This window comes from Hyla sarda, chromosome 1 (assembly GCF_029499605.1).
Source record: "Hyla sarda isolate aHylSar1 chromosome 1, aHylSar1.hap1, whole genome shotgun sequence".
Lineage (NCBI taxonomy): Eukaryota > Metazoa > Chordata > Amphibia > Anura > Hylidae > Hyla > Hyla sarda.
The window spans coordinates 41,683,723-41,696,091 of NC_079189.1; the positions used below are offsets into that span (position 1 = coordinate 41,683,723).

Here is a 12,369-nt window from a genome sequence, read left to right on the forward strand (position 1 = left end):
GGGAGTTGTAGTTTTGCAACAGCTGCAGGCACACTGGTTTGGAAACACTGGGCTAATGGCAGTCTAAGGCTAGGTTCAGACTACGGAATCTCCGGGCATGAAAATTTCCGCCCGGAGATTTCAAATGCGCCCAGCGCCGACTTAATCAGTCAGCGCTAGGACCGCGCGGACGCTGCAGTCTCCAATAGACTGCCATGTGTTCCGCGAATACTTCCGCCTGAAGAAAGAGCGCCGCCATTCTTCAGGCGGAAATTTCCAAGCGGATTTTCCGTTCACAAATTCCGCTTCCCAAATTCCGAAGTGTGAATTTGTGAACGGAAACCCATTCACTACACTGTACATTTTAGCAAGCGGAATTTCCGCCTGCAATTTCAAAGCGGAATTACAGGCGGAAATTCCGTAGTCTGAACCTAGTCTATAAGATAGTCTAAAATCCATCTCTTGTCCCATCAAAGGTCTAGGCGGCTGCACCGTTCCGAGATAGAACTCATAGTAGTACCTGGAGTTTGGCCTCACACTGGACTGCGTAATACAATGTTTTCCGACCAGGGTGCCTCCAGCTGTTGCAAAACTACAACTCCCAGCATGCCCGAACAGCCTTCGGCTGTCCGGGCATGCTGAGAGCTGTAGTTTTGCAATAGCACAGTCTGAAATGTATTTAACCACTGCAGAATTTTCCGCCATGGGAAATTCTGCAATGTCCACGGTGCCGCCACGCCCCCTCCATATATCTTTATGGGAGAGGCATTTAGCTATCTTCGGCTCTTCCATAGAGATATATGGAGGGGGCGTGGTGCACTTGCCACTTTATTATTATATAATTCATCGTATTTATTGGGTATGGATCTGGCATGTATATGGCTGCACGCCATATATGATACTATAGCTATATACTATACATACCTTTTTTCATGCATATGTTAGGGCTAGAGATGAGCACATTTTTGAAAAATCCGATTTGGCCGATTCGCCAAATTTTCTGAAAAAATTTGGTTCCGTCTGAATTTATTTGCGGCAAATCTGTATTAAAAACGACTATTCCTGGCCTACAGAGAGCCTCATTAGGGGTGTAGAACACTTTGCCTTGCTGTAACACACATAGGGTGTGTGCTGGGTGAGTGATACTATACTGTTATTCAGAATGACATGCAGATCACTAGATCACTGCCGCAGAGCGGCACAATGACAGAGCCTGGAGGTGGCATCAGTAGGAGGAGACCATATAGTGGCTGAATGACACAGCATGGAGGTGGCGGCAGCATGAGGAGACCATATAGTGGCTGAATGACACAGCATGGAGGTGGCGGAAGCATGAGGAGACCATATAGTGGCTGAATGACACAGCGTGGAGATGTTGGCAGCATGAGGAGACCAAGACCGGTGATCCCAGACTAGATTGGGTTTAGTGAGCACAATGGGGGAGATTTATCAAAACCTGTCCAGAAGAAAAGTTGCTGAGTTGCCCATAGCAACCAATCAGATCCCTTCTTTCATTTTTCAGAGGCCTTTTCAGAAATGAAAGAAGCAATCTGATTGGTTGCTATGGGCAACTCAGCAACTTTTCTTCTGGACAGGTTTTGATAAATCTCCCCCCAATACGAATCTGACAATGAATGAGTGGCGGGTGTGTATACTAATGCAAATGACCATCATACATCAATAAGACAAAAAAAAAAAACGCAAAAACTGAACAATCCTAATACCAATACAAAATGAGATCGACAAAGGCAGAAGTCACCGGAACGCAGCCCGATTCTGTATCCTGTCCTTTGTCCGCTCTTGGCTTTGTGTTCCTCCATGTGTGTGCGCAGTGTTTTATGTGTGGGCATTGTAGTGTATCCGCCTTTTACATGTCCCATCTTGTGTACATCTATGCAGTAGCGTTGTTTTAAATTGATGTAGCAGAGCTGAACCGGAGTCTACTGCTGCAAAAAGGTATTACAACATACTGCAATATCCTATGATTTGCATTTGCATCACTGGACTAATACGGCTACTCCTTACTACACACACATATATATATATATATATATATATATATATCATGTTTAGTGTTAAAAAATACATATATATATATATATATATATATATATATATGTATATATATATATATATATATATATATATATATGTGTGTATATATATTTATATATAGTTATAAATAAATAAAAATATATATAATATTTATTATTAAATAATAGGACAATCTGTCCTATTATTTAATAATAAATATGATATATATATATATATATTTTATAAATATAAAAAAAATATATATATATATATACATATATATGTATTTTTTTTAACACTAAATATGATATACAGTGGTCCCTCAAGTTACAATATTAATTGGTTCCAGGAAGACCATTGTATGTTGAAACCATTGTATGTTGAGACCAGAACTCTATGGAAACCTGGTAATTGGTTCTGAAGCCACCAAAATGTCATCCAAAAATAGGAAAAGGTGAGGATTAAAGAAAAATAAGTAGAAAACTAATATAGATAAAGCAAATCCTTATATATAAAAGCAATAAAGATCTGCTGGGAGCTGGAAATCACTGTCTGTTTCAGTGTTTCCCAAAGTGGGTGCCTCCAGCTGTTGCAAAACTACAACTCCCAGCATGCCCGGACAGCCAAAGGCTGTCCGGGCATGCTGGGAGTTGTAGTTTTGCAACAGCTGGAGGCAACCTCATTGGGAAACACTGGTCTATGTAGAGGACAGGAGCTTCTTCAGGGTCCTGAACAGTACACACAGTGTCCTAAAAAAGTAACATGGAGTCGCCCTCACCTGGTGTCCAAAGGAGCAGCTAACCCTGGTACAGAACATGTAATACCTCTCTGTACTGTAGGGGGCGCTACCAGACACCAGTCAGTGCATGCACTTTAGAAATACAGGGATTTTACCAGTGAATGCCCATTCTGATTGGTCGGTTCTCTCTGCCATTGAAACATTTTGCAGATCTGGACTGTCATTGTATGTTGAGTCTGGTTTCAAGTTACAATGGTCCAGAAAAGAACATTGTATGTTGAAGCTATTGTATGTTGAGGCCATTGTAAGTTGAGGGATCACTGTATATATAAAGTAGTAAGGAGTAGCCGTATTAGTCCAGTGATGCAAATTCAAAATCATAACAGTATTTTGTAGAGACAAGCTTTCGGGATTCCACCCTTTAGGGGAGGAATCCCGAAAGCTTGTCTCTACAAAATACTGTTAGTCCAATAAAAAAGGTATTACAAGATACTGCAACATTTTATGATTTTGCATATATATATATATATATATATATATATATATATAAAATAGATTCTTCATGTCACCTTCTAATATATTGTTTGTTTAACTTCACAATATTTCTGCATTTAAACCGGAATACTCTCATTCACTGACAGCAAGCAGGGACTGAATCCATGGCCAGACCTACTACGTTTGACAGCTGAAGGTATGGAACAACTGGATCCAGCCCTAGACAATCTTTTGTTAGCTAATCGGATTAGGAATAGAGATGAGCGAATTTACAGTAAATTTGATTCGTCACGAACTTCTCGGCTCGGCAGTTGATGACTTATCCTGCATAAATTAGTTCAGCTTTCCGATGCTCCGGTGGGCTGGAAAAGGTGGATACATTCCTAGGAAAGAGTCTCCTAGGACTGTATCCACCTTTTCCAGCCCACCGGAGCACCTGAAAGCTGAACTCATTTATGCAGGATAAGTCATCAACTGCCGAGCCGAGAAGTTTGTGACGAATCGAATTTACTGTAAATTCGCTCATCTCTAATTAGGAACATAAAGCTGTGTTCCCATGTAGCGATACTGTGCCGGTCAGATAATACTACAACTGTGTTCTCACTATGGAATAGTCTGTTTAGAAACTACACTCGGAATTCCCTCTCGGAAAACTACACGCAGAATTCTCTTGCAGTCCATGGGATTCAGGGCATTGTGGAGTTTCCGCAGAAGAGTTTGCGATTACTCGTTGGCCATGTTCACACGCCGCAATTCCACACAAATTTCCACAGCAAAGATTGCTGAACAGAATTGCGGCGGAATTCTCTGTTCTCATAATACAGAGTTCTGCTGAAATTCAAAGTCTCAGTCACTTCAATGGGATTCTGCCGCAGCAATTAGGCTAGGTTCACGCTACGGAATTTCCGCCTGCAATTTTCTGCTTTGAAATTGCAGGCAGAAATTCCGCTTGCTAAAATGTATAGTGCAGGAAGTTGTGAACACTTGGGAAGCTGTGAAGCGGAATTTGTGAACGGAAAATCCGCTTGAAAATTTCCACCTGAAAAATGGCGTTGCTCATTCTTCAGGCGGAAATACTCGCGGAACACATTGCAGTCTATTGGAGACTGCAGCGTCCGCACGGTCCCAGTGGCCGCACTCAGAATCTCAAGGCGGAAATTTTCTGCCCGGAAATTCTGCAGTGTGAACCTAGCCTTACAGACAGGTCTTTAAATTTAACGGAATGCAGAATTTCCGCAGCTGTGTGAATGGGACAGCGGAATCCCATTAAAATTTATGGGCAGTAAATCTTGGCGGAATTCTTCTGTGTTATTCCGCATGGAAATTCTGCTGTGTGAACATGACTTTTCGGTGGAATCGGCCTAGAATACATTGTAGTCTATGGGGATGGCAATGTATGGGTGGTCCTAGAGCCAACTCAATCAGCACACGTACATTGAGGGTCCATTCACACGGCAGAATTTCCGCTTGCGGAATTCCGCCTCAAATTAAAGCCCATAGACTTCTATGGGATTCCGCACTCCCATTCACACTTCCGAATTTACGCTTGTGGAATTCTGTGAGCGGAAATTCAGAAGTGTGAATGGGAGTGCGGCATCAGGCTGTCAGGGCATGCTGGGAGTTGTAGTTTTGTAACAGGTGGAGAGCACAGGTTGGGGACAGTGATCTAGAGGCTGTCAGGGCATGCTGGGAGTTGTAGTTCTGCAAAAGCTGGAGAGCACAGGTGGGATATAGTGTTCTAGAGGCTGTCAGGGCATGCTGGGAGTTGTAGTTCTGCAAAAGCTGGAGAGCGCAGGTTGGGGGACAGTGATCTAGAGGCTGTCAGGGCATGCTGGGAGTTGTAGTTTTGTAACAGCTGGAGAGCACAGGTTGGGGGACAGTGATCTAGAGGCTGTCAGGGCATGCTGGGAGTTGTAGTTTTGTAACAGCTGGAGAGCCACACTGGGTATCACTGTGCTAAAGGCTTTTCTAGACTAGATACAATTGTAGCAAACCCTCACAGGTAGGCAGCTCTGTCCAGCTTTTACAGCATTGGGACGTTTTTATTCACTGACAGCAAGCAGAAAACACTGAGCTATTAAAGTACAAAGTTGACTTTGCTGCAGTTATATCAGTGTTCTCCAACCAGGGTGCCTCCAGCTGTTGCAAAACTACAACTCCCAGCATGCCCATGCTGGGGGTTGCAGTTTTGCAACAGCTGGAGGCACCCTGGTTGGAGAACACTGAGTTATATGCACGATCACAGAGGACGCTGAGCTCTGCTACATCCTGTGAGTTTGTCCTCTCGTTGTGTCCCCCCGGCTCCTCCTCTGATCCCCGGATAGCGCCCCGTCTGCTCCTCTTCCCCGCGGATCGCTCTACCTTGCGCTCACACTCCACATACACAACAGGAGCCTCAGTGTAACAACTGCAGCGCGTTAGGGGTTAAAGATTCCACAGCATGCTATTGGCTGAGACGGAGAGCGGCGTGCGCTGATTGGCGGAAAGTTTTGTAGTGGGAGGGGCTTGTGTTCTTGCTCTGCGGTCCTTGGAATCACAAAGCCTGCGGGGAGCGCACAGCACGGCGACTACTGGAGCGGGGATCCCGGGGGCTCTGTGTGTCCCAGCCCGGGGCCAACACCAGCACAGCGGGGACGAGGAGGACGGGGCACCGCCCGGGGATATATAGCGGCTCTATTATATGTGGATCATACCGGGAGGAGAGGACCCCCGACTGCACGGAATACTGCCTGGAGGTGGGTGATCAGCGGCCACCGGGATACATCACCCCTACACCTCTACATGATCACCATGTGCTCCGGGCATCACTGCTGGAGGGTGCACAGACACAGCACCTATACATGACACATACATCACCCACACATCATCCATACATCATTTATACATCACCCATACATCACCAATATATCATCCATACATCACCAATATATCATCCATACATCACCCATACATCACCCATACATGACACATACATCACCCATACATGACACATACATCACCCATACATCACCCATACATCATCAATACATCATCCATACATCATCAATACATCACCCATACATCATTAATACATCATCCATACATCACCCATACATCACCCATACATCACCCATACATCACCCATACATCATCAATACATCATCCATACATCTCCCATACATCACCCATACATTATCAATACATCACCCATACATCATCAATACATCATACCATACATCACCCGTACATCATCCATACATCACCCATACATCATCAATACATCACCCATATATCATCAATACATCATCCATACATCACCCATACATCATCAATACATCATCCATACATCTCCCATACATCACCCATACATTATCAATACATCACCCATACATCATCAATACATCATACCATACATCACCCGTACATCATCCATACATCACCCATACATCATCAATACATCACCCATATATCATCAATACATCATCCATACATCACCCATACATCATCAATACATCATCAATACATCACCCATATATCATCAATACATCATCAATACATCACCCATATATCATCAATACATCATCCATACATCACCCATACATCATCAATACATCATCAATACATCACCCATACATCATCAATACATCATCAATACATCACCCATATATCATCAATACATCATCAATACATCACCCATATATCATCAATACATCATCCATACATCACCCATACATCATCAATACATCATCCATATGGGTCAGCTGCTGTGCCATACAGTGCCCTATAAAAGAAGCCACTGTGCCATACATCATCCATACATTGCTTTATAGGAGAACCTACTGTGCCATACATCACCCATACATCGCTTTATAGCAGCAGTTACTGTGCCATACATCACTCATACATCACCCATACATCATCCATACATCACCCATACATCATCCACACATCATCAATAAATCACCCATACATCATCCATACATCATCAATACAGGGGCAGCTGCTATGCCATACAGTGCCCTATAAAAGAAGCCACTGTGCCATACATCACCCATACATCATCCATACATCGCTTTATAGGAGAAGCTACTGTGCCATACATCACCCATACGTCACCCAAACATCATCGATTCATCACCCATACATCCATACAGCGGGCAGCTGCTATGCCATACAGTGCCCTATAGGATCAGCTACTCTACTTATACAGGTCCTTATCCATTTAAAAATGCCCATCAGACCAGCAAATAACCTATATTGCCATATAATTAATATAATATTCCATATTCCTCATACAGTGCCCTATACATCATAGAATGCAAATGAGAAAAGTAACCAACCTGTAGTGCAATATAATTCATATAATACATACACTGCCATAGAATATCCTATAAGATTAACCTATGATCCATACAGTGCACCTTATAAGAACAACCAATGACCTATATCATGTCATATACGCCGTAGAATTCCCTATAAGAACATCACCCAACCTAGAGTCACAGATAACCCATAGAATATCCTATAAGAATAACCACAAATCCATTTAGTGATAACCCATATAAAATCCTAGAAAAGTAACCACTTGCTGCGTAACCTGAATACCATACCGTAACCTGAATACCATACCGTAACCTGAATACCATACCGTAAAAAAAACAACAACGAACCCACAATGTGCCCTATACCCCGTACAGCCCTATTATAGACAACTACTGATCCATACACGTCTCTACAAGAACGGCTTCTGTTCAATCTCATGCCCTGTTGTAAAGCAGCTGCCAGCCTATAGAATACCCTATAACAGTGTTTCCCAACCAGGGTGCCTCCAGCTGTTGCAAAACTACAACTCCCAGCATGCCCGGACAGCCAACGGCTGTCCGGGCATGCTGGGAGTTGTAGTTTCGCAACAGCTGGAGGCACCCTGGTTGGGAAACACTGTTATAGGGTATCCCATTGGCTACTAACTCGTATATGTTCATCCAAACAAGAGTCTTATAGGAATTCCCTGTAGAAATCCTATAATAATACAGTAATCCTATAATAATGCTGTTTCCTCTGTTACATTGTATCGACCCTTTTTGTTACATGTTCCTTCTTATTTCTAAATATTCATTTTGTTATAAACAAGTAACTAGCTCTATTTGTGTATGAAACCTGTGACCCATACGCTACCCTACACACATCCCATACAGTGCCCTATATATCAGCCCATAATAGATACACTACCCTACACACATCCCATACAGTGCCCTATATATCAGCCCATAATAGATACACTACCCTACACACATCCCATACAGTGCCCTATATATCAGCACATAATAGATACACTACCCTATACACATCCCATACAGTGCCCTATATATCAGTCCATAATAGATACACTACCCTACACACATCCCATACAGTGCCCTATATATCAGCCCATAATAAATACACTACCCTACACACATCCCATACAGTGCCCTATATATCAGCCCATAATAGATACACTACCCTACACACATCCCATACAGTGCCCTATATATCAGCTCATAATAGATACACTACCCTACACACATCCCATACAGTGCCCTATATATCAGCCCATAATAGATACACTACCCTACACACATCCCATACAGTGCCCTATATATCAGCCCATAATAGATACACTACCCTACACACATCCCATACAGTGCCCTATATATCAGCACATAATAGATACACTACCCTACACACATCCCATACAGTGCCCTATATATCAGCTCATAATAGATACACTACCCTACACACATCCCATACAGTGCCCTATATATCAGCCCATAATAGATACACTACCCTACACACATCCCATACAGTGCCCTATATATCAGCCCATAATAGATACACTACTCTATACACATCCCATACAGTGCCCTATATATCAGCCCATAATAGATACACTACCCTACACACACCCCATACAGTGCCCTATATATCAGCCCATAATAGATACACTACCCTACACACATCCCATACAGTGCCCTATATATCAGCCCATAATATATACACTACCCTACACACATCCCATACAGTGCCCTATATATCAGCACATAATAGATACACTACCCTACACATATCCCATACAGTGCCCTATATATCAGCCCATAATAGATACACTACCCTACACACATCCCATACAGTGCCCTATATATCAGCCCATAATAGATACACTACCCTACACACATCCCATACAGTGCCCTATATATCAGCCCATAATAGATACACTACCCTACACACATCCCATACAGTGCCCTATATATCAGCCCATAATAGATACACTACCCTACACACATCCCATACAGTACCCTATATATCAGCCCATAATAGATACACTACCCTATACACATTCCATACAGTGCCCTATATATCAGCCCATAATAGATACACTACCCTATACACATCCCATACAGTGCCCTATATATCAGTCCATAATAGATACACTACCCTACACACATCCCATACAGTGCCCTATATATCAGCCCATAATAGATACACTACCCTACACACATCCCATACAGTGCCCTATATATCAGCCCATAATAGATACACTACCCTACACACATCCCATACAGTGCCCTATATATGAGCCCATAATAGATACACTACCCTACACACATCCCATACAGTGCCCTATATATCAGCCCATAATAGATACACTACCCTACACACATCCCATACAGTGTCCTATATATCAGCCCATAATAAATACACTACCCTACACGCATCCCATACAGTGCCCTATATATGAGCCCATAATAGATACACTACCCTACACACACCCCATACATTGCCCTATAATATCAGCCCATAATAGATACACTACCCTACACACATCCCATACAGTGCCCTATATATCAGCCCATAATAGATACACTACCCTACACACATCCCATACAGTGCCCTATATATCAGCCCATAATAGATACACTACCCTATACACATCCCATACAGTGCCCTATATATCAGCCCATAAAGATACACTACCCTACACACATCCCATACAGTGCCCTATATATGAGCCCATAATAGATACACTACCCTACACACACCCCATACATTGCCCTATAATATCAGCCCATAATAGATACACTACCCTACACACATCCCATACAGTGCCCTATATATCAGCCCATAATAGATACACTACCCTACACACATCCCATACAGTGCCCTATATATCAGCTCATAATAGATACACTACCCTACACACATCCCATACAGTGCCCTATATATCAGCCCATAATAGATACACTACCCTATACACATCCCATACAGTGTCCTATATATCAGCCCATAATAGATACACTACCCTATACACATCCCATACAGTGCCCTATATATCAGCCCATAATAGATACACTACCCTACACACATCCCATACAGTGCCCTATATATCAGCCCATAATAGATACACTACCCTACACACATCCCATACAGTGCCCTATATATCAGCCCATAATAGATACACTACCCTACACACATCCCATACAGTGCCCTATATATCAGCCCATAATAGATACACTACCCTACACACATCCCATACAGTGCCCTATATATCAGCCCATAATAGATACACTACCCTATACACATCCCATACAGTGCCCTATATATCAGTCCATAATAGATACACTACCCTATACACATCCCATACAGTGCCCTATATATCAGCCCATAAAGATACACTACCCTACACACATCCCATACAGTGCCCTATATATCAGCCCATAATAGATACACTACCCTACACACATCCCATACAGTGCCCTATATATCAGCCCATAATAGATACACTACCCTACACACATCCCATACAGTGCCCTATATATCAGCACATAATAGATACACTACCCTACACACATCCCATACAGTGCCCTATATATCAGCACATAATAGATACACTACCCTACACATATCCCATACAGTGCCCTATATATCAGCCCATAATAGATACACTACCCTACACACATCCCATACAGTGCCCTATATATCAGCCCATAATAGATACACTACCCTACACACATCCCATACAGTGCCCTATATATCAGCCCATAATAGATACACTACCCTACACACATCCCATACAGTGCCCTATATATCAGCCCATAATAAATACACTACCCTACACACATCCCATACAGTGCCCTATATATCAGCCCATAATAGATACACTACCCTACACACATCCCATACAGTGCCCTATATATCAGCCCATAATAGATACACTACCCTACACACATCCCATACAGTGCCCTATATATCAGCCCATAATATATACACTACCCTACACACATCCCATACAGTGCCCTATATATCAGCCCATAATAGATACACTACCCTACACATATGCCATACAGTGCCCTATATATCAGCACATAATAGATACACTACCCTACACACATCCCATACAGTGCCCTATATATCAGCCCATAATAGATACACTACCCTATACACATCCCATACAGTGCCCTATATATCAGCCCATAATAGATACACTACCCTACACACACCCCATACATTGCCCTATATATCAGCCCATAATAGATACACTACCCTACACACATCCCATACAGTGCCCTATATATCAGCCCATAATATATACACTACCCTACACACATCCCATACAGTGCCCTATATATCAGCCCATAATAGATACACTACCCTACACATATGCCATACAGTGCCCTATATATCAGGCCATAATAGATACACTACCCTACACACATCCCATACAGTGCCCTATATATCAGCCCATAATATATACACTACCCTATACACATCCCATACAGTGTCCTATATATCAGCCCATAATAGATACACTACCCTATACACATCCCATACAGTGTCCTATATATCAGCCCATAATAGATACACTACCCTATACACATCCCATACAGTGTCCTATATATCAGCCCATAATAAATACACTACCCTACACACATCCCATACAGTGCCCTATATATCAGCCCATAATAGATACACTACCCTACACACATCCCATACAGTGCCCTATATATCAGCCCATAATAGATACAGTCAGGGCTCAAGTCCTGCAGGAACACATGGGAATGGAGTTCCTGCACTTTCCACAGCAGGAACACTGTTCCCGTTAGCAGGAC

At 42.6% G+C, this 12,369-nt stretch overlaps 1 protein-coding gene across 1 annotated transcript in view; it reads left to right on the plus strand.

The window, feature by feature from the left end:
- The first annotated feature begins 5,779 nt into the window (after window positions 1-5,779).
- Window positions 5,780-12,369, plus strand: part of FGFRL1 (fibroblast growth factor receptor like 1) — a 165,677-nt gene continuing 159,087 nt past the window's right edge. Inside the window, exon 1 of the mRNA XM_056554531.1 lies at window positions 5,780-5,982. The gene's annotated coding sequence lies outside the window, so the exon portion shown is untranslated. The remainder of the gene's footprint in view (window positions 5,983-12,369) is intronic.